The 19,468-nt window shown below is 40.1% G+C and overlaps 1 long non-coding RNA gene across 2 annotated transcripts in view; it reads left to right on the top strand.

Annotated features, from left to right (window-relative positions):
* The first annotated feature begins 338 nt into the window (after positions 1-338).
* The window catches only part of LOC140689291 (uncharacterized), a 160,215-nt gene continuing 141,085 nt past the window's right edge, over positions 339-19,468 (top strand). For both annotated transcript variants that reach the window (XR_012064191.1, XR_012064192.1), the window contains exons 1-2: positions 339-524; positions 1,634-1,740. This is a non-coding gene — a long non-coding RNA (uncharacterized lncRNA). The remainder of the gene's footprint in view (positions 525-1,633; positions 1,741-19,468) is intronic.

The following is a 19,468-nucleotide window of genomic DNA, read 5'->3' on the forward strand; positions in this document are numbered from 1 at the left end:
GGAAGCAGGCTGTCAGTATGTTTACGGAGACATAGGTGGGGAAACTATAGAGGAAAGGAAGGGGATGATTCAGAGAGGCTTGGAGTTACCACCGGGGAGAACAGTAAAGTTCTAGGAGCTTCAAGAGTACTGGTCAGTTCCATTTCTTAACCTGGTCCATTGAGCATAAATATATTCACGATTTCCTTTAAGAAGCAGGGCTTTCCCTTCTGCTCCCTCCTCCGGGCTGGGGGTGGGCAAAGGGCGAAGCACTGCGGTAGTTTGTCCCACGCGCCGACCCCTCCTTCTGCAGAGGCTGCCGCCGCGGCCGCCATGTTGGCAGCGGCGAAGAGGGCAGCTGAGTGCTGAGGGAGGCTCGAGGCCTGGCAGCCGGGAGAGGTGGATACCCAGCCACCGGGGAGGGAGGAAAAAGAAGCGCACACCTTTTAAAATACATTTTGGGGTAGATATACAATTTAAAATAGTAGGGCGAAGTCTAGTCATCCCTCGGTATCCGCGGGCATCGATCTCGGGACCCTCCGCAGGTACTGTCGATGAAAATAATCCATAAACCATGGGTAATAAGAATAGAAAAGGGTTTTATTTGAGCCAGACGGAGAACTAGCCCAGAAGTCCGCTTCCCAGATTACTCTGAGAAACTGCTCCAGAGAAGCAGGGTTTTCAGCACAGTTTTATATCTTGTCAGAACAAAGAACATTAAACAAGCCAGGGATAACATTTCTTCAAGGTTAAAAAAAAGACCAGCATGTACATGTACTGCACGTACAGCGTGGACTTGGCACCTAGGAAGGGGGTCTTATCATGAAAGGAGGACCAGCATTGGCGTCCCAGGAAGAGGTGCTTTGGTGCTTTTAGTCTTTATTTTTAACATGGACATTCTTTACTTCTGGTCAGTGTGCCCTCTCTATAATAAAGCAGATATACAATATATGTTTGATAGGCCACAAACTGGCTATTTTACTTAGCATAAAATTCAAGTTATCTCTTGTGTAAGCCAGAATGACTTCCCTGTATCTCAATATGTGGAAATTTCTTTTACTGAGCAACCCAAGGATGCTCAAGTCCTTTATATACAAGGACATAGTACTGAGGGCACCCTGTATCCCCAGGTTCTGCAACCACAGACACAGAAGGCTGACTGTAATAAGGCCATTTAACTTGTGAGTGGCAGAGCTGGGATTTGAACTTTGGTCTCTTTGGCTCCAAAGCTCAAAATCTTTCTACTCACTCCTCCTGTGCCTGGGTTTAAGCCAGTATTATTTTATTGTGGTCCTTGCACTTAATCATTTCTCCATTCATGCTGAGATACCGCAAAACAGATTTGTACAACCTCCATTTCTACCCAAATCAGTGAAGCCTGGCAAGTTAATTGGTTGTGACACCCAGCTTCCAGAATGTATAATTATCAGTTGCATTGAGTGGGAAGCTCAGATGACAGTTAATAGTACATGTAGACAGAAATCTGTATGTTGCAGCAACTAAAGAACCAGCCAAGAATGTAACATCAATCAAAATGTCAGTGTAGTGTACCAGAAAATTTTAATGTGGAAATGCAAGCCAGAACTGTCTAGAAACATTCCTGTTTAAAATTCACAATTAATCTCTGTGTATCTGATTCTCCTTTTAACCTCAGATACGGAAGACCAGTATATCCCACTGGGCACAGATGAAAAAATATCCCTACCCCAGCTTCACAATGAAACCAAAGTTTCAGTGCCTGACACCTGCAGCAGCTGATAGGTAAGTGTGGTTGATCACTCAGCCAAGCACATTTTCAAATATGAGCAGCCAAAGCTCTGGAAATAGCACATGGCAGCTGATAATGTCTCAGGAGTTCCTGTACCAGATGCAGGGGAAGGAATTTTGCAGCTAGACCACCAGGGTTTGTGTTGTGGTTTTGCCACTTGAAAGCTTTGTGATCTGAAGCAAATGACTTCACCTGAGTCTGTATTCTCATTGGTAAAAATCTGTAAAAGAGCTCATAATTTTTAAATCCTGGCTGCTCATTTAAACTTTTTTTAAGAAAACCACCAACACAATGAATGGTTTCATCTCCCCTGGCCCAAGGACCAATTTGAGGTTTGGGAGAGGAGAGTCCTGGTACTGGCATATTTGGAAAGCTTCATACATCTTACAAGTGGATTAGAACTTCTGCCTTACGGATGGTTATGTGTCTCCTGCCCTGGGGAGAGGTCCTCCTGTAAGGGAGGACCTTGCAAAAGCACCTGTGCTGATTCCCTCCTTTATGTTGAGAAAGTGAGATCCAGAGAGGGGAAGTGACTCAGCCACTGTCCCACGGCAGTGAAGTAGCAGAACCAGCTCTAGACCAAAGATCTGCTAACCTCTGGCCTTACACTCATCAGAGAGACATGGAATCTTTAAACCAAAAACACCAGTGCCTCTTTAGAAGAGATGGTATACCTTCTCACTTCCAAAAGTGTCTGGTTTGGATGGTAAATTGTATGCTACTTGCATGTTAAAAAATGCATTACAGGCAAACAAGTGAAACAAACCAGATGCGTGTGTGTGTGTGTGTGTGTGTGTGTGTGTGTGTGTGTGTGCATGTGTCTATGTGTGTGCGTTTTTGGGGCAGTGCTAGCAGTGAGAAATAGGACTGAGGAGTTTTAAAGAGAAATGGTGTATGTGAGTCAGCTTGGGCTCCATGACAAAGCACCATTGATTGGGCTGCTTAAATGAAAAGCATTTGTTTCTCACAGTTCTGGAGGTTTGGAAGTCCAAGATCGTGGTACAAAGCAAAGAAGTTTCATTCTGAGGCCTCTTCTCTTGGCTTGTTATGTGGTCACCATCCTTGCTCAGTGCTCATATGACCTCTTCTTTGTGGGAGCATGGAGAGAGAGAGAGAGAGAAAGCATTCTGATGTCTCTTATAAGGGTAGTAATCCCATCCTGCAGGGCCCACCCTGATGACCTCATCTAACCCTAATTAGGTACTAATTCCATCTTGCAGGCTCCACCTCATGACCTCATCTAACCCTAATTGCCGTCCAAAGGCCCCGTCTGCATTATGTTGGGAATTACAGCTTCAATATGTGATTTTGGTGTGGGGCGGGGTGGGGGGAGACACAAACATTCAGTCCATAACAAACAATACGTGAATCTCCTTATCAGATGGTTTGCTAGACCATAAGTTAGGTCTATAATCCTGGCCCATGGAATATTGTAAAAAAAATCCTATATTAGTGATTCCCAATCTTGGGTGTAAATTAGAATAACCTGGGAACTTTTACTTAGTGCAAATCCTCAGCACCTCTTCTCCCAACAACTGAATGAGAACCTTTGCAGAGGGGTAGGGACCAGGGTTGAGGGTTGCAGTGAGGGTGAGAACCGCTGATCTCCATGCAGCTGGGCCCTGGAGCAGAAGGAGGTAGCAGTGACTTGTCACCTAGTGACAAGAAGAAAGTGAGACTCATGCCATAATTGTCTTAATTTAAGAGGAGAATTTTCTCCAAAATTATCTCTGAGAAGAGAGTAGGGGTTCTGTTCCAGTCCTTACAAAGTTTCTCGTGTCATTGGGTGCTCTTTCATTTACTATGTTTTGTGCCACGCTGATGTTCCATTTATCTTAATGCTTTGCAAATTGAGTGGCTTGGGATTGCCTTATAGTTAGATATACACAATTTACATTATAACCAGACTTCTTTCCCTTCCATCGTACTCCTCAGCTTGCACGTTAGCAGGCTATGGACTGGTCTACAGACTTCTAGGACCTTGGGCAAGCTACTGCTCCTTCCTGGGCTTCAGTTTTTATTTTTTTCATCTCTTAGAATAAAGGCATCCGGCGAGACTAAGAAATTGGTAAAATTATAGAAGACCCCAGCCCCTCGACCTAAACCCCTTTATCCCTTCCACACACATGCCTTGGGCAAACCGTTGATATCATTTTATTTTCTCTTTATGTTTGCCAGTGTCCACTAGGCCAGACTGTATTTTATTCAAAATACTTGCTGCCCCTCCTTGGGGGTAATTACACTTTCTCACCCAACTAGACCTGAGAGTGGTTGTGAGATGTGCTTTAGCCAGTGAGATGTGGGCAGAAGTGACTTGCATCATTTCTGAGCAGAAACTTTTAAGAGCCAGCTTGTGTTTCTGCAGCATCTCTTATTTTCTCCTTTGCCGGGAAATCATCAATAACCCAGACAGATAAGAAAAGTGATGTATAATATTTGTACAAACCAGGCATTTTTGAAAGTGAGGAGCTATGCTACCGAGAGTGAAAAGATAACGCTGTTAATAATTACTCTGGGACAATAGACATAAACTAGGACCGTGCTGGATAAACTGGAATGTATAGTCCAGGTAGAGGCTACTTTGTCAGCCTGGTTTCTGGAAAGAAGATGACATGGAGTAGAAACAGAACCAGCCCATAATGGTCACACAGGAGAGAGAAATCACCCTATATAAGTCACTAAGATTTGGGGGTCCACGGTTATTACAGTGCAGCTTAGCCAACTGATACAGAAGTTTAATCAATTCAGTTGATTGATGCAGGAAACTCACTGAAAAGCAGCCTTCTGTTGGCCTAAGTAACTGGGTCATTCAAGTGCCTGAACACTTGAAGATATGTTCAGAGATGTCTGGAGTTGCTGGCAACTTCTTCCCATTTAAAACAAGAAAAGCTATCCCCTATTGTCTAAGTGGGCCTTGGGATTATGTCCTGGATGGACTGAATTTGAGAGGATCTGCCTCACCTAAAGTATCATTCCAAGGGGTTTCTTTTGTAAATATCAGTGTTGATTTGTTTGACCGTTTTACTCTGGCCACAAGCTGATAGAACCAGGGTGGAGGCTCAAGTGTGAACAACCTGCAGGGTGGCCAGCAACCTACTTAATGTCACCGTGCAGATGCTCTGACAGTCAGAGGGGATGTTACTGGAGTGCCCAGATCCTGTCTGGAAAATATCTGATCTAGAGATATAAGGAGATAACGTATGAGTTTGCAGAGGTTGAAAGTCATACAGGAAAAGAGGGCAAAGCATATAACTGAATCATGCTGATAGTGGATAATAGAGCATGGTTTGGCAAACTTGGGCTGCTTAAGTCACAAGCAATTTACTTCACTTCTAGAGATGTAGCTAAGTGAAATCTGAGTATATCCTGATCTCGGTGAGGCCATCACGGGAGTTGTTCCTGGGTTCCCATGAAACTTAACTTTCCCTCTTCCTTGCTTACCCTAATGCAGACAGCACAGGTAAGACCCTCATCAGCCTTCCCTTTATGTGTTCTTTCAGTGCTATCCCTTCCTCTCCAAAATACGAACCAGTATAGCCCTGTTCTTGAAACCACAAAATGTTCTAACGCAGACCAAGAAGGAAAACAAAGGCTGATTACAAATATCATAATTGACAATAGCAAAACCACACACGCAAAGTTAAAATTCCTGTCTATTTTGAGTGTGGTGCTCCTGGGTCCAACTCAGCAAGAACCTTGCACCATTTGCCTTCCCCTAAATGAAACTGCTTTGCGTTGGAATGGACTTTTAATTTGTCCGGGTTTGGTTTTATTTTGTTTTGGGGGGTTGGCTGGAGTCTTCTCATAAAAAAAGTATTTCCTCTTACTTCATGTGGTTTGTCCCACATCCAGAGAGTGTCCTTTGTATTTGCTTGTGAGCCAGTATTCCTTCTTCTTATATCTTTAAAACTGTTGCTTAGTAATGCTGTGGCTCTTTCCTCCTGGCTTCAACTAGGAAAGGGATTCCTGTACCGTAGAACTTCATTAGCATGTGAATTAACTCTTGCAACAGGCAAAGAAAGACGTAGGTCATTGGTTAGTTTGTTCTCTTTCAAACCCTATGGTATCTCAGAGTAGAAAGGGATGTCCAAGATCTTTCCTGCAGGAGTCCTGAGGGGTAAAAGTATACACCTTTATAGCCACATCACTGGTGAGTGGCACTTGGAAAGGGAGGTCTAGAGGGTGTCAGGCCTTATTTGCCATTTTAAGGAGTTTGGAGTTTATTCTATAGAAGTGTAGGTGAGAGGTCCCTCAACAAGGAGGGAGGTGGGGTGGAGACAGAAGGACCAATTGGGAAGATTGTGCATACAATTAAAGGGTGAAAAATTCCAACTGTACAAAAACTACCAGTGGTACATAGGTTTGAGGCAGGGGGCTGCTCTCACTCTGTCTTGAAACTCTGTCTCGAAACAATGTATTATGGGTTGAAAGGGAGAAGAGAAGGAAGGACAACTCTGAGGATACTACTTTGGGGAAACTGGGTGGCTGATGGCAGGAAATTGTGAACTAAGGAAAGAATGACAAGATTTTGGGGGAAATGATTGGAGATTTAGTTTTTGGATTGTCCCGAAGAAGATGATGCTGAAGTGGTATAATTATTTGATTCTCATTTGCTGAAAATAGTCAAGGTAAGATATGGAAGGAAGAAAGCAGAAATTTAGCATTTTAGTGATAATTGTAAATTTAAAAGGAGAGAAATAAAGATATTTGAGTGTTCTTCAAAACGCCTAGGTTAGGTCACAGAAGAAGGAATGAGAAAAGGAATTTAGGGTAGTTTGTGGATAAGGCTTTGAAGGATCTTAGCTTAGAAACTGTGTGATCTTTAAATCACATCTGCAGTACATGCCAGGTCTGTCGTGAGGATTCGTGGAGATATCAGAAAGGAAAGTGTGTTAGACCATACAGCCTACACTCCACTAGGGTAAACACATGAACAGCTAGCAAACAAATCTCCCTAAATTGCCATGGCTTAAGACAGCTGGTATCTTCATTTACTCAATAACTTTATGAAAAAGATTGATCATCTTCATTTTATGAATGAAGAAACAGACTTGTTCAAGGGCATACAGGGAGGGAGAGCTCTGTGATCGCTCCTACTCCAAAGCCTGTGTGTTCTCTTTCCATTTCATCTCTCTTACAAGGAGGACAGCCCCGTTCCCAGACTGTGTGCTCCTGGCAAGAATGGAGCTCTGAAGCGGAAATGTCTACACTGTTTTCTACCTGTCTCCTAGCTGTGAACTTCTTCCCTGAGCAGAGAGGAAGGAGAGAATTTATCTCCCACCTCCTCTGTCTCATTGCCTCCCAAGGATGAGGGCAGTGTAGACTAGTGTCCACAGAGTTGACATGGTACGTTAACATATTTGGGTTTAAATCCTGAATCTAGACGTTTGTCGGCTGTGTGCACCTAGACCAGTTACTTAACATTTCTCGTTCTCAGTTTCCTTTGCCTCTAAAATGGAAATACTAATGGTACTTATTTCAAATGTTTATTGTGAGGATTAAATGAAATAATGCACCCAAAGTCCTTAGCACATTGCTTAACGCATAGTAAGTAAATAATCTGTACATACTCGATACTGTTTTAGAAACACTTGACCTCTTGCTTTCCATTTCTGTACATGATGAGTCCCACAAACCATTGACCAGAGAAAGCTGAATTTCAGACAAGAAAATACAAGTGTTTTTTCAGGAAAAGATGGTCTTGTGGGCATGGATTATGAAAATGTTCTGTGTGGTTGGGTGAATTCCAATCATACTTAAAAGTTTATTCTAAAGTCATAGAGTTGGTTGTATGGAATTCGTGAGTCTTATTTAGAGGTATGAAGAAGGATGTGGATTTCTTTGTGTATTTTTTATGGATGTGTAAACTGCATTTGGTAAACTGAACAAATCTTAAGTTACAACCAGATGAACTTTTACAAAAAGTGAACATGTTTATGTAACACCCAAGTGATACTCCAGATAAAAACAGAGAACATTGACATCACCACACAATCTCCCTTCGTGCCTCCCCCAGTCACTGCCTTCCCCCACCAAAGGTAACCACTCTGTTGGCTTCTGTTACCCTAGAGTAGTGTTTCCCCTCTTTGAATTTGATAAATAAGGAATCATAGAACATGTATTTTTGATCAATATTGTTTTTGAAATCCATTCCTACCATTGTGTATAGTAGTATTTTATTCCTTTCCATTGTTGTCTGATACTCTATCACATGAATCTACCACCACAATCTTACTTCTCGTGTTTATAAACTTTTACATTGTGTCCCATTTTTAGCTACTTTAGTGACTGCATTGAACATTCTTAAATATACTTTTTTTTCTCTTATATAGACACATATGCATTTGTGTGAAGAAGATACCCAGGAGAGGAACTGCTGGGTCCTAGGCTATGTACCTATTCAGGTTTAGTAGGTATCATCAGTTTCTAAAGCAGTGTCAGTTTTCACTCCCACCACCAGCAAGACATGAGAGTCCCAGTTCCCCACACTTTCTAACACTGATCCATTTCATTGTTATTGTCAACCTTCAGCCATTTTAATGGGTGCATAGGACGTTTTCACTGTGATTAGAATCAGTGGTTCTCCAATGCCTTGTGATGTTGAGCATCTTTTCATGTGCTTATTGCCATTTAGATTTCTCCTGTGTGACCTACCTTTTGAAGTTTTTTACCTATTTTAAAAAATTGGGTTGTCATTTTTTATTAATGTAGATTTTTAAAAATTCTGGATATAAGTTCTTTGTCAGATTCATGTGATGCAGATACATTCTAGCAGTTTTTTTCACTGTCTTAGTGATATGTTTTGATGAACAGAAGTTCTTGATTTTACTAAAGTTCAGTTTATCAATATTTCCCTTTGTGATAGTATTCAATTGTCCTGGTTTGTATGCTGGAGAGTAGGCATTTGTGAAACAGCTATGGCCGTTGATAGGGATCGGAATAAAAGGGAAGTGATGAAAATGTTTGATTAAACTGAAGGGAGTGAGGACATACTGCTTAAGTCATGGTTAAGAACATCACAAAAGGATGCCCACTATCACCACTCCTATTCAACATAGTCCTGGAAGTCCTAGCCACAGCAATCAGGCAAGAGAAAGAAATAAAAGGGATCCAAATTGGAAAAGGAGAGGTAAAAGTGTCATTATATGCTGACGACATGTTACTATATATAGAAAACCCTAAAAGGTCCACAAAAAAGCTACTAGAGCTGATTGAAGAATTCAGCAAGGTAGCAGGTTACAAAATTAATGTTCAAAAATCAGTTGCATTTCTTTACACTAACGATAAATCAACAGAAAAAGAAAGTAAAGAAACAATCCCCTTTAAAATAGCACCCAAAGTAATAAAATATCTGGGAATAAATCTAACCAAGGAGGTGAAAGAATTATACACAGAAAACTATAAACCATTGATGAAGGAAATTAAAGAAGACTTTAAAAAATGGAAAGATATTCCATGCTCTTGCATTGGAAGAATCAATATTGTTAAAATGGTCACACTGCCCAAGGCAATCTACAGATTTAATGCAATCCCTATCCAATTACCCAGGACATATTTCACAGAACTAGAACAAATCATAATAAAATTTATATGGAACCATCAAAGACCTAGAATTGCTAAAGCATTACTGAAGAGAAAGAAAGAGGCTGGAAAAATAACTCTCCCAGACTTCAGACAATACTATAGAGCTACAGTCATCAAGACAGCATGGTATTGGTACCAAAACAGACATATAGACCAATGGAACAGAATAGAGAGCCCAGAAATGAACCCACAAACCTTTGGTCAACTAATCTTCGACGAAGGAGGCAAGAATATACAATGGAATAAAGACAGTCTCTTCAGCAAATGGTGTTGGGAAAACTGGACAGCAGCATGTAAAACAATGAAGCTAGAACACACCCTTACACCATATACAAAAATCAACTCAAAATGGATTAAAGACTTAAACATAAGACAAGATACAATAAACCTCCTAGAGGAAAACATAGGCAAAACATTATCTGACATACATTTCAAAAATTTTCTCCTAGAAGAAATAAAAGCAAGAATAAACAAATGGGACCTAATGAAACTTACAAGCTTCTGCAGAGCAAAGGAAACCAGAAATAAAACAAGAAGAAAACCTACGGAATGGGAGAAAATTTTTGCAAGTGAAACCGACAAAGGCTTGATCTCCAAAATATATAAGCAGCTCATACGACTCAATAAGAAAAAAATAAACAACCCAATCCAAAAATGGGCAGAAGACCTAAACAAGCAATTCTCCAAGGAAGACATACAAATGATCAAAAAGCACATGAAAAAATGCTCAATATCACTAATTATCAGAGAAATGCAAATCAAAACTACAATGAGGTATCACCTCACACCAGTCAGAATGGCCGTCATTCAAAAATCCAAAAATGACAAATGCTGGAGAGGCTGTGGAGAAAGGGGAACCCTCCTACACTGCTGGTGGGAATGCAGTTTGGTGCAGCCACTATGGAAAACAGTGTGGAGATTCCTCAAAAGACTAGGAGTAGACTTACTGTATGACCCAGGAATCCCACTCCTGGGCTTGTATCCAGAAGGAACCCTACTTCAGGATGACACCTGCACTCCAGTGTTCATAGCAGCACTATTTACAATAGCCAAGACATGGAAACAGCCTAAATGTCCATCAACAGGTGACTGGATAAAGAAGAGGTGGTATATTTATACAATGGAATACTACTCAGCCATAAAAACTGACAACATAATGCCATTTGCAGCAACATGGATGATCCTAGAGAATGTCATTCTAAGTGAAGTAAGCCAGAAAGAGAAAGAAAAATACCATATGAGATCGCTCATATGTGGAATCTAAAAAACAAAAACAAACAAACAAAAACAAAGCATAAATATAGGACAGAAATAGACTCATGGACAGAGAATACAGACTTGTGGTTACCAGGGGGGTAGAGGGTGGGAAGGGATAGACTGGGATTTCAAAATTGTAGAATAGATAAACAAGATTACACTGTATAGCCCAGGGAAATATACACAAAATGTTATGATAAATCACAGAGGAAAAAAAAAAAAAGAACATCACAAAGACCAGATAGGGTCCTGATTTGGGGTCAGGGAGTTTACACTAGAACAGGATAATCTTGAAAAGACTGTGGAGATCTGACATGGGCAAGGATATGATTACCCCTTTATTTTGCAGAAGAGAGACATTTTCTAAGACTGTAACTTCAAGACAAGACCCTGGATAGAGTCCAGAGTTATGGTTTGATTTTTCTCTTTATTTTTATACTTGTGCCCAATCTATGGCAAGGTGGTGCAGTGCTGATTCAAAGCTTCTGAAGTCTGAGAGGTTGCAGCTGGTGTAAAACCAAACTTAAATTGCTTTCAGGATCCAATAAGTTAGGGGGGCCATGTTTTTTATGCATTATATGCTTAGTAAATGCCTCTTTCTTTCCTTGTACATAATTATATTAAGTAACAACATGAGGGTGACTTAGAATTGTGATGGGGTGAAAGCCAAAATAAGTTTTTTGCTTTTTGGGTTTTGTGTGTGTGTGTGTGTGTGTGTGTGTGTGTTCTTTTGTTTTATTTAAAGCATGGACCATAGTTTCCATTTTATTTTAAAAAGAATCTCACATTTATTTAATTGGTATTACATAATTTATTTATTTAATTTTACATGTGTCACCTAGGTGCTTTCACATAGGTTATCTCTTTTAATCTCCATAATTAAGGCCATGTTATTATCATTATTTTACAGATGGGGGAATAGAAGCTAGGAGAGATGAAATAATTTGCCTAAGAACCTTTGGCTAGTAAAAGGATTTAAAGTTCAGATTTAAGCTATATTTTTATTATGAAAGCCTCTGTCACAGTTCTGAATTTTAGGATTAAGAATTATTCACTATAATAAGTCTCTTTTATTTTACTTACGAATTGCAACTTATATTTTCGATTATTTAAATATTCTAATACCATTGATCAATTATTGTTTTCTGTTTCATAGGCTCCAGAATACAAGCACAAATGTGAAATAGAGATTCAATGTATAGACTATGGCAAGAAAAACTTTTAAACGTATGCTGAGCTCCATGGTAACCATATATACAAGAATGGATAACTTTTTAGGAAGCCAGATATCATGATAATAGGGGAAATTTTGGAAGGGTTCTTGCTTGGGGCATCAGCTCAGTAGGGAGAAGTGTAATAAGCTAGTATGATTAAGGTCAAGTGTGGTTCTGTAATTACAGGGACACATAGAGTCTCAATGATTTTTCTTTAAGTAAAGTCGTTGTGCTGGATTTTGGTTGTCAACTTTTCACTGCTGTCACTCACTTCTAAGATTTTCTCTGCACTCAAGAAGCATATTTGAGTAGAATGTCTTGACAAGACAGTTAGGAGTTAGGGTTTTCCAATGATAGAGATTTGAATAATATTTGGAAGGTAGAGAAGAAGAAAGGCTGTTGTTCTCAGGAGATCATTAAAACTTAACACTCGTGATATTGTCTCAGAATCTCTTTCAGCTCCTATTTTATGACTTGGATGATCAGACATGGTAGCTTTACAGACTTCTGTCTTCAAGCTACCGTTTTTCTCTTTGGTGGCCAGGTGTAGAGGCACCTCTGATATTCTGGTGAGCTCCCACTTCAAGGACACTGTAGGTGAACAGAACAGGTTTTCTGGTTCCCCTGAGTCCTAGCATCTCTCGTTGTGCCTGTGCATTAATAATTTTATCTCCACTGTGTTGAGTAAGCCTCTGTTTTAATGCACCCCATTTTAAAAGCACATTGGAATGGTACCCAAGAGGTTGAGTTCTCAGCTAAAATTCTTGGTTACTGACTTATGCTGACTTAACTCAGGTATTCAGTGTCTGCACCTCATTTTCCTTAGTTGTTAAATGAGATAAATAATGCCAACCTTAAAAGTTATGTATTTATTCTTTCATGTACATATGCATTCATTCAGTCACCCGCAATGAATGGATGAATGATGTCCTTTTACATCCTTGCCATCGGAGTTACAATTTGGTCAAACTCCTCAATGCAATGCTTAATGACAGCTTTGTGGTCTAACAGGTTTAAGGTCCCCTTCTCCCCTCCATTCCCAGCCCTTCTCCCCATTCAGTCAGGGGTCAGTCCTAGACAGGTCACATTTAACATGCTCTTCCATGTGTTTGGCTTCGGCCATTTATATCTATTATTATTATTATTATTACTACTACTACTACTACTACTACTACTACTACTACTACTATTGCTATTGTTTAAACCCAGCATACCTTGTTCTGGTAAAAGAAACCTCAAGTTTTATTTAGAGAATTAGTCCTTTTCAACATTCAGTCTAAATCATATGGGCAGAGATGACCCCATCCTTGGACTCCAGCTTAAGTACACCTTTCAACCCTGACCAATCAGAGCAGTGGCTGCACAGTCTTGGCCACAATACTGGTTCAAGGATGGGCAAGTGGCACAATCAGGGCCAATTGGAGAAAATCCAAGGACTTACTAGCCAGAATAATTGGAAAAGAGGTTTCTTTATCCTCTAGGCTTGCTAAGCTAATAGAATATAAGTTTGAAGCTACTGGAAACCCCTTTAGCTGGCTCCAAATGGGACCCGACCTGAGAATGCAGCCAAATACAGAGGAATGTTGAAGCACGGCTGGAGAAAGTGATGCCTTGATGATATCTTTTTGAGGCATTGGATCTAGTGGTTGTTAAAGTTGGGCGCATTTCTTAAATATATTACTTACAAGGGGCAATCATTGTTTCAGCCAGTTTGAGAAAGATTTCTATTACTTTTATAAGCAGAGTGAGTTCTGATGGGACTCCAAACCGGTGGGCCAATCTTCATTAACACTGAGATGGATGTCCCATTTCCTCTCATTTCAAGGCCTTTGTTCTTGTTTTCTTTCCTGTAACCTTTAGGAACTCAGTGCCCACTGATGTCACTATGCTGTGCCTCCTGGTGTGGGTGCCACTGGCCCTGTGAGTGAAAAAAACTCCACCTGAATGATTGTTAGCAAAGCATGCCTTTATTATGCATGTCCTTGACTGAAGTCGGTGAGAAGCATGGTTAAAAAATTAAACTTAAAATGAACAAGACTTACTCAGAGTATAACTTGATTTCACCAATTCCAAATCCTTGCTCAATTGCCTGTTTAAGGCTCAAATCCTTGAAAATGAAAGCCGTCAACCGTTGGGCATCACGCACAATCTGTCGTGCAATCTGTTTTCCTGCAATAGCACTTCTTACCTTTCAGGTTTTAAGTGGGTATTTAAAATGCAGTCAGAGTTTCAGTTCACCTGTTCGTTTAGTCAGTGTTCTCTAAATGCCAGGTGTAGTGCACTGGGGACACAATGGTGACAAGACATAATGCCTGCCCATATGGGGCTCATGTACTGGTTGTAGCCTCTTACTTTCAGAGTCTCAGGCAGCAGCTGCATCCCTGTGTGTGTCTGTGTGTTTGCAATGCCAAAAATTTATACTGAGGCAGGGATTGGCAGGACACTCACAGTCATCTTAAAGCTCCAGAACTCTGGCCAGTGAAAGGCCTGCAGGATAGGTACTGAGAGTCCTCTTGCTGGTGCAGTAGCTTTGCCACCGGGGTCTCTGTCTCGGCCTTTCACAGAGGGAGAATTGCCTCGTTCTTAAGAGCACAGGCTCCCGTAACAGGCTGGATTCAGCTCTCAGATCTGCTCACTAGATGTGTATACCTGGCCATATTTACCTCACCCCTGCAACTCTCAGTTTCTGCCTTTACGAAATGAGATAATATGTCCGGTGATTTGGGTGGTGTAAGGATTAAGTGCGGTCCTGCATCTTAAGCACTTCGCACTGTGTCTGATAGTCATCCATCCCTGATAAATGACAGGTGTGGCATTCTGTTCTTATCCTTTGACTAGAAAGATGCTAGTCTAGTTGTCCTTCAAGAATCAGCTTAAATGCTCCCCCCTTTTAAGGGAGTTGGTTGTATAATTCATCGTCATTCTTTCTAATCTTACTTTTATTATAGTGACTATAATGCTTTTTCCATAAGTTTTTCTGTTTTCATCACAAACAGGTATAATGTCCTTGTTATCACCTTAATGCCAGTACTTGAAATCGTGTACAACTTATAATCGACAGTCATTAATTTTTTAATTTAATGGACATATAATTTATTCTGAAAGGATTGCTCCTACTCTGTTGTGCATGGACTTCGGTGGGCCAAAGGCGGAAGCAAGGAACTAGTTAGGTGACTGCATTGATCCAGGGAGACATGGTGGTAGTATACACTGGTGGTGGAGGTAGTTAAAACTGGTTGTGTCCTGGATATGCTTTTGAATTAGAGCTCTGTATGTGGAAGAAGAAGAATAAGAAGAAAAAGACATAAAAAGAAGAGTCATAAGAAGTTAAAGAAAAAAGCCTTCCTGTTCTGTGATGACTGATTCAAGAAACAGGTTTTGTTTGATGGTAAATTGGTTTGGCCTGTAGATGGCTCCATTTTCCTAAAGAATCTTACGGATTCTTTGTGTGTGTGTGTTCTAGAAATTTTCAGTGCTGCTGCATGTTTGCTTTTCCCAGACTGATATTATGGCTTCAGTGTAAATTAATAAGTAGTTTGGCTTTCTTCGTTCAGATAGAATTATGTAGAATTTCTAACATAAATTCTTCATTTTTGAGCCACTATTTAAGAACCACTAAGAAACTTGAGAAGCCAGGGAAACGTATAGGTTGTTTTTTTTTAAATACGTTTCAAAATGTTTTCATGTACTTATTCACTCATTTATTTATTGATTGACTTCTGTGTTCCAGGCACAATATCAGAGGCAGTAAAAAATATTACTATGAATAAAAATGTATTTTCTGTCCTTCATTTATTTTGATTTAAGTAAAGGCACCAAGATACATGTTTTTAGGTAACATTTATTAAACATTCACCATGTGCAAGGCACCGTGTCTTAACACTTTAAATACACCCTTTCATTGAAATCTTCAAAACAACCCTATTAGGGAAATGTCTATGTAAAGATGAGGAAACCAAGGAACAGAGAGGTTAAGCAACCTGTTCAGGTTTAACCAGGGATTTTTATTGCAGACACCAGTCCTTCTGTTTACATGCTTCTGAGTCTCTCTCTGAGGTCGAGTAGACCGCAAAGCCTGAGTCGCAGGGATAACTCCTCTGATCATTCCTCCCAGAAGCCTGACTCCGTCCATCTGTCCTTCATTATTCCTTTTGCATTCACCTCAAGTCCTACCTCTGTAAAACTATTCCAGATTATGTGAGTTATTTCCCCCTTTTCTGAGCTCATCTGAGCTACTACAGCACACATACAGGAAAGCCTCCTTATTTTTAGTACATGTGTCTAACAAAACAGTGGAGAGTGAGTCTAATCATTGAAACCTCCAGGTGGAAGATGGGCTTCTATATAATCTGGGGCAGTGTCCTCTTAGAAGATGAAAGGGAGGACTCGGTGTAGAGGGAACTCTTCCTAAGGAACTGACAGCTTCAGGGTCTAAAAACCAGCCCAGGAGAATGTCCCTACTCAGTCATTTACACTGCTTCTCTCTGTGAGCTCTTTCCTCCCTTTTCTTCTCTTGGCTCCTATTCTGACCTGATAGATAATGGTAGTAGGGACTGCTGATTCTTCATCACTCTACATCCTCTCTTCTTTAATAATAGATCACCCTCACTTTAGCCATAAACATGCCTACACATGTAGCATCTACATTTTCCCACCATCCTTGAAGCCTCATGTGGCTATGTGAGTCCAATCCAATTTGATGAAAATAGAAAGTGTTTTATCATAAAAATGAATCAGTCTGTGCTGCCCTTGCCCGGTTTCCTTCTTTCTGTCTCTTGGGAGGTGCTAAGAAGTGGAACAGTCACTCATAGACCTAGAGTTGAAAGTTGCACATTGAAAATGTCAAAGCTGCTCAATTGAAGGACTGAACTGCTATGTATGAGAGAAATGAACTTGACTCCTGCGGAAGCACAGTATTTTGGGTCTTGTGTAATTGTGTTTGCTTTCTACAATTGATACAGAAATTGATACTTAGAATTGGGCCACCGTCCTAACATTTAGCTTAGCATTTGGTCTTAAGGGGTGGGGTGCACACGGTAGGCTAGAAAGCTGGTGATCTGTGTTAACCTTTAGTAAAACATTTGATAAAACCCTTATTCTGAATACCTTAGAAGGCAGACCGTATGCCAATAGAGTCTTTAGCTAAACTTGTTGGGAAAAAGTTACACTGTCATTGTATGCTGCTTTTTTTTTTCTTCATTTAGCAAAATTCTGTAAGAGAGAGTTAAAGTCAGGCTAGTCATTAGGGGTTGTGCTGATGAAACCATTTGTACAAGGGTGGACCTCAGGCCATTAATGCTTCCCTGACATTACATGTTACTCAGAAATTGGCAGACAACCCAGTGCCAAAGATCGGATAAACAGTATTGACTACTCAGCTAAACCCATTGTTTCAAATTATCTCAAGGTAGATAGAATTATATTGAGAGAAAGAAGGATGGGAGGGAAACTTCTGGCTGTGGTTACTTCATAGGAACTAACTGGAAACAAATAGGTCAAAACAAATAGATTTTGTCTTACACTAAGTGTTTGGTGAGTACTAGTTGAGAGTGCATGAGCGAATGAATGAATGAATGTGTGAATGAATGAATGTGTCTTCATATTGCTAGCTATGTGCAATAAATTGGCAACGTACCAAGACTTACAGGGTTTCCCATCTAAGAGAGACCACCCTAAAATTTGAATAACTGGATTAAAGTAGGTTTAGAAATGTGTCATCCATGCAAAGACCTGAAAAATGGGCAGCCCTGTTTATATTTCAAATTGCCCAGAAATATTTGGTTTTGCTTCAGTTCTAGGAAGGGCTCAGGTTTGGAGTGAGGTCACATTTTTATCAGCAACAGTTCACTTAATATTGCTTATACAAACTTTCTAAAGCAACGACTAGAGCATATGTTTAGACTTTCCCAAGTGTTTGGGCTAAAGAAACTGTATATATGTTAGTGCAGTGATTCTCAGTAGTTATTCCAGAGGTTTCTAAGGTAAGAGGATCGCATTGTATGGTTTAGTCATACTGAAACCTTTCCATGCCCCCTTGTCATTTTATCTTTGTTCTCTTAGAAAAACTCAGAATGGTACGAAACATATCTTTATTTTCACATTTCCAACATTACTTTCTTTACACACATATACTGAAACCATCTGTCTAAATTGTGGCAAAATCTGCCAGTTACACATTGGCCTCATTAGTCATTTGAGAACACATAAACAGAGGGATTATGGAAAAATAAATAGATCTTGGATAGATCATCCTGGTCTGGGAAGGTTTTTCTCATCATCAGCATCATTGCCAGACATGAAAAGGCACAGGTTTACATGTTTAAAACACTTGGAGGAGTTTTTTTTCTCTAGAAAGTGGATAAAAATTTCCTAGTGACCCACTTGATATCCTTTATCATGTGACCAAGTCACCTCAGCTATGAACCAAAGGAAAAACTAGCATCTTAAGGAGCTGGCAAAGTCTCCCATAGTGAAATTCTACCAGTGTTGTTCCAATAGAGAGGAACATATCTAAGGGGTGAGATGAGGGATAAGGAGAGTGTGAGAGTACATGAATATAAACTTTGGACATTATCGTCAAAGGGAGTGTTTTTCTAAGCTGCTCATAAACTCACCTCCCCGACCGTTTGCATGTGCACCTACCAGCCATCTCTTCTTTATGAATAGCAGGAGTTTAATTGTGAACTTGAATTGTAAGAAATATATATTGTGCAGGTGAATCTCTGCCACAATAGGAAGTCTATTCATCTATATACTTCCTTGGAACTAATGGAGACCAAGGGACTAATAGATATCATCAGGGGAGATGTTCTAATAAGTGGAGAGAAGACTGCTAACATGATGTAAAATGAGGGGGCATTTTCTCCTCAATCCCCAACAAAAACAGCAACAAGAATCTCTTCCGTCAGACTTCTGTCATGTCCTATATTTCATTATTTGATTTTCATCCTTTTAGTTCTCAAACACTTTATTAATCAGGATATTTTAATTTCAGTATGTTTAAATCTCAGTGACTTAATGGAATACAAGTTTATTTTAAATTCATATAAAAGTTCAATGAAAATCCAATACTTTTCCTTCAAAAAACCCTGAGGGATCCATGCTTTTTCCGTTTTGTGATGTTGCCATCTTCAGCACATGCTGTTACTGGGGCAGAGGAAGACAGACTACAGAGTGTATGCTGTACCTGGAACTGCCATGAATCCAAGCACTTAGATTTCACCTTCCTACAGGGAGGCTGGGAAATGTAGTTCATGTCTCATGTCCAGAAAGTGAAAGCAGAATTGGAGAACATCTAGCTGGTTTCTCCCACAGAGATAGTTGGATTTATGGTAGATTGAACACACAGGCGTGATATTTTCCAGCTATTTCCATTGAGAGATGAAGGCTATAATCCTTCTCCTTCAACCCACACTAACTTTGATGTCTTGCTTATGTCAGTAGAATATAGTTGAAGTGGTGTTTGCTACTTTCAGAACCTAGCTTTCCAGAGGCCTTATAGCTTTTGTCTTTGTTCTTTTGAAATGCTGTCTTGGGACTTCCCAGTAAGGAGGTAGTCTCCCTTATCATGAGAGGCCACAGGCAGGAAAATAAAGTTACTCCAGCCAATAACAGTCATCAATTGTCATGTGTGAATGAGGCCAACTTGAGGCCCTTCAAACTCAAC

The sequence above is a fragment of the Vicugna pacos genome, chromosome 25 (genome assembly GCF_048564905.1).
Source record: "Vicugna pacos chromosome 25, VicPac4, whole genome shotgun sequence".
NCBI lineage: Eukaryota > Metazoa > Chordata > Mammalia > Artiodactyla > Camelidae > Vicugna > Vicugna pacos.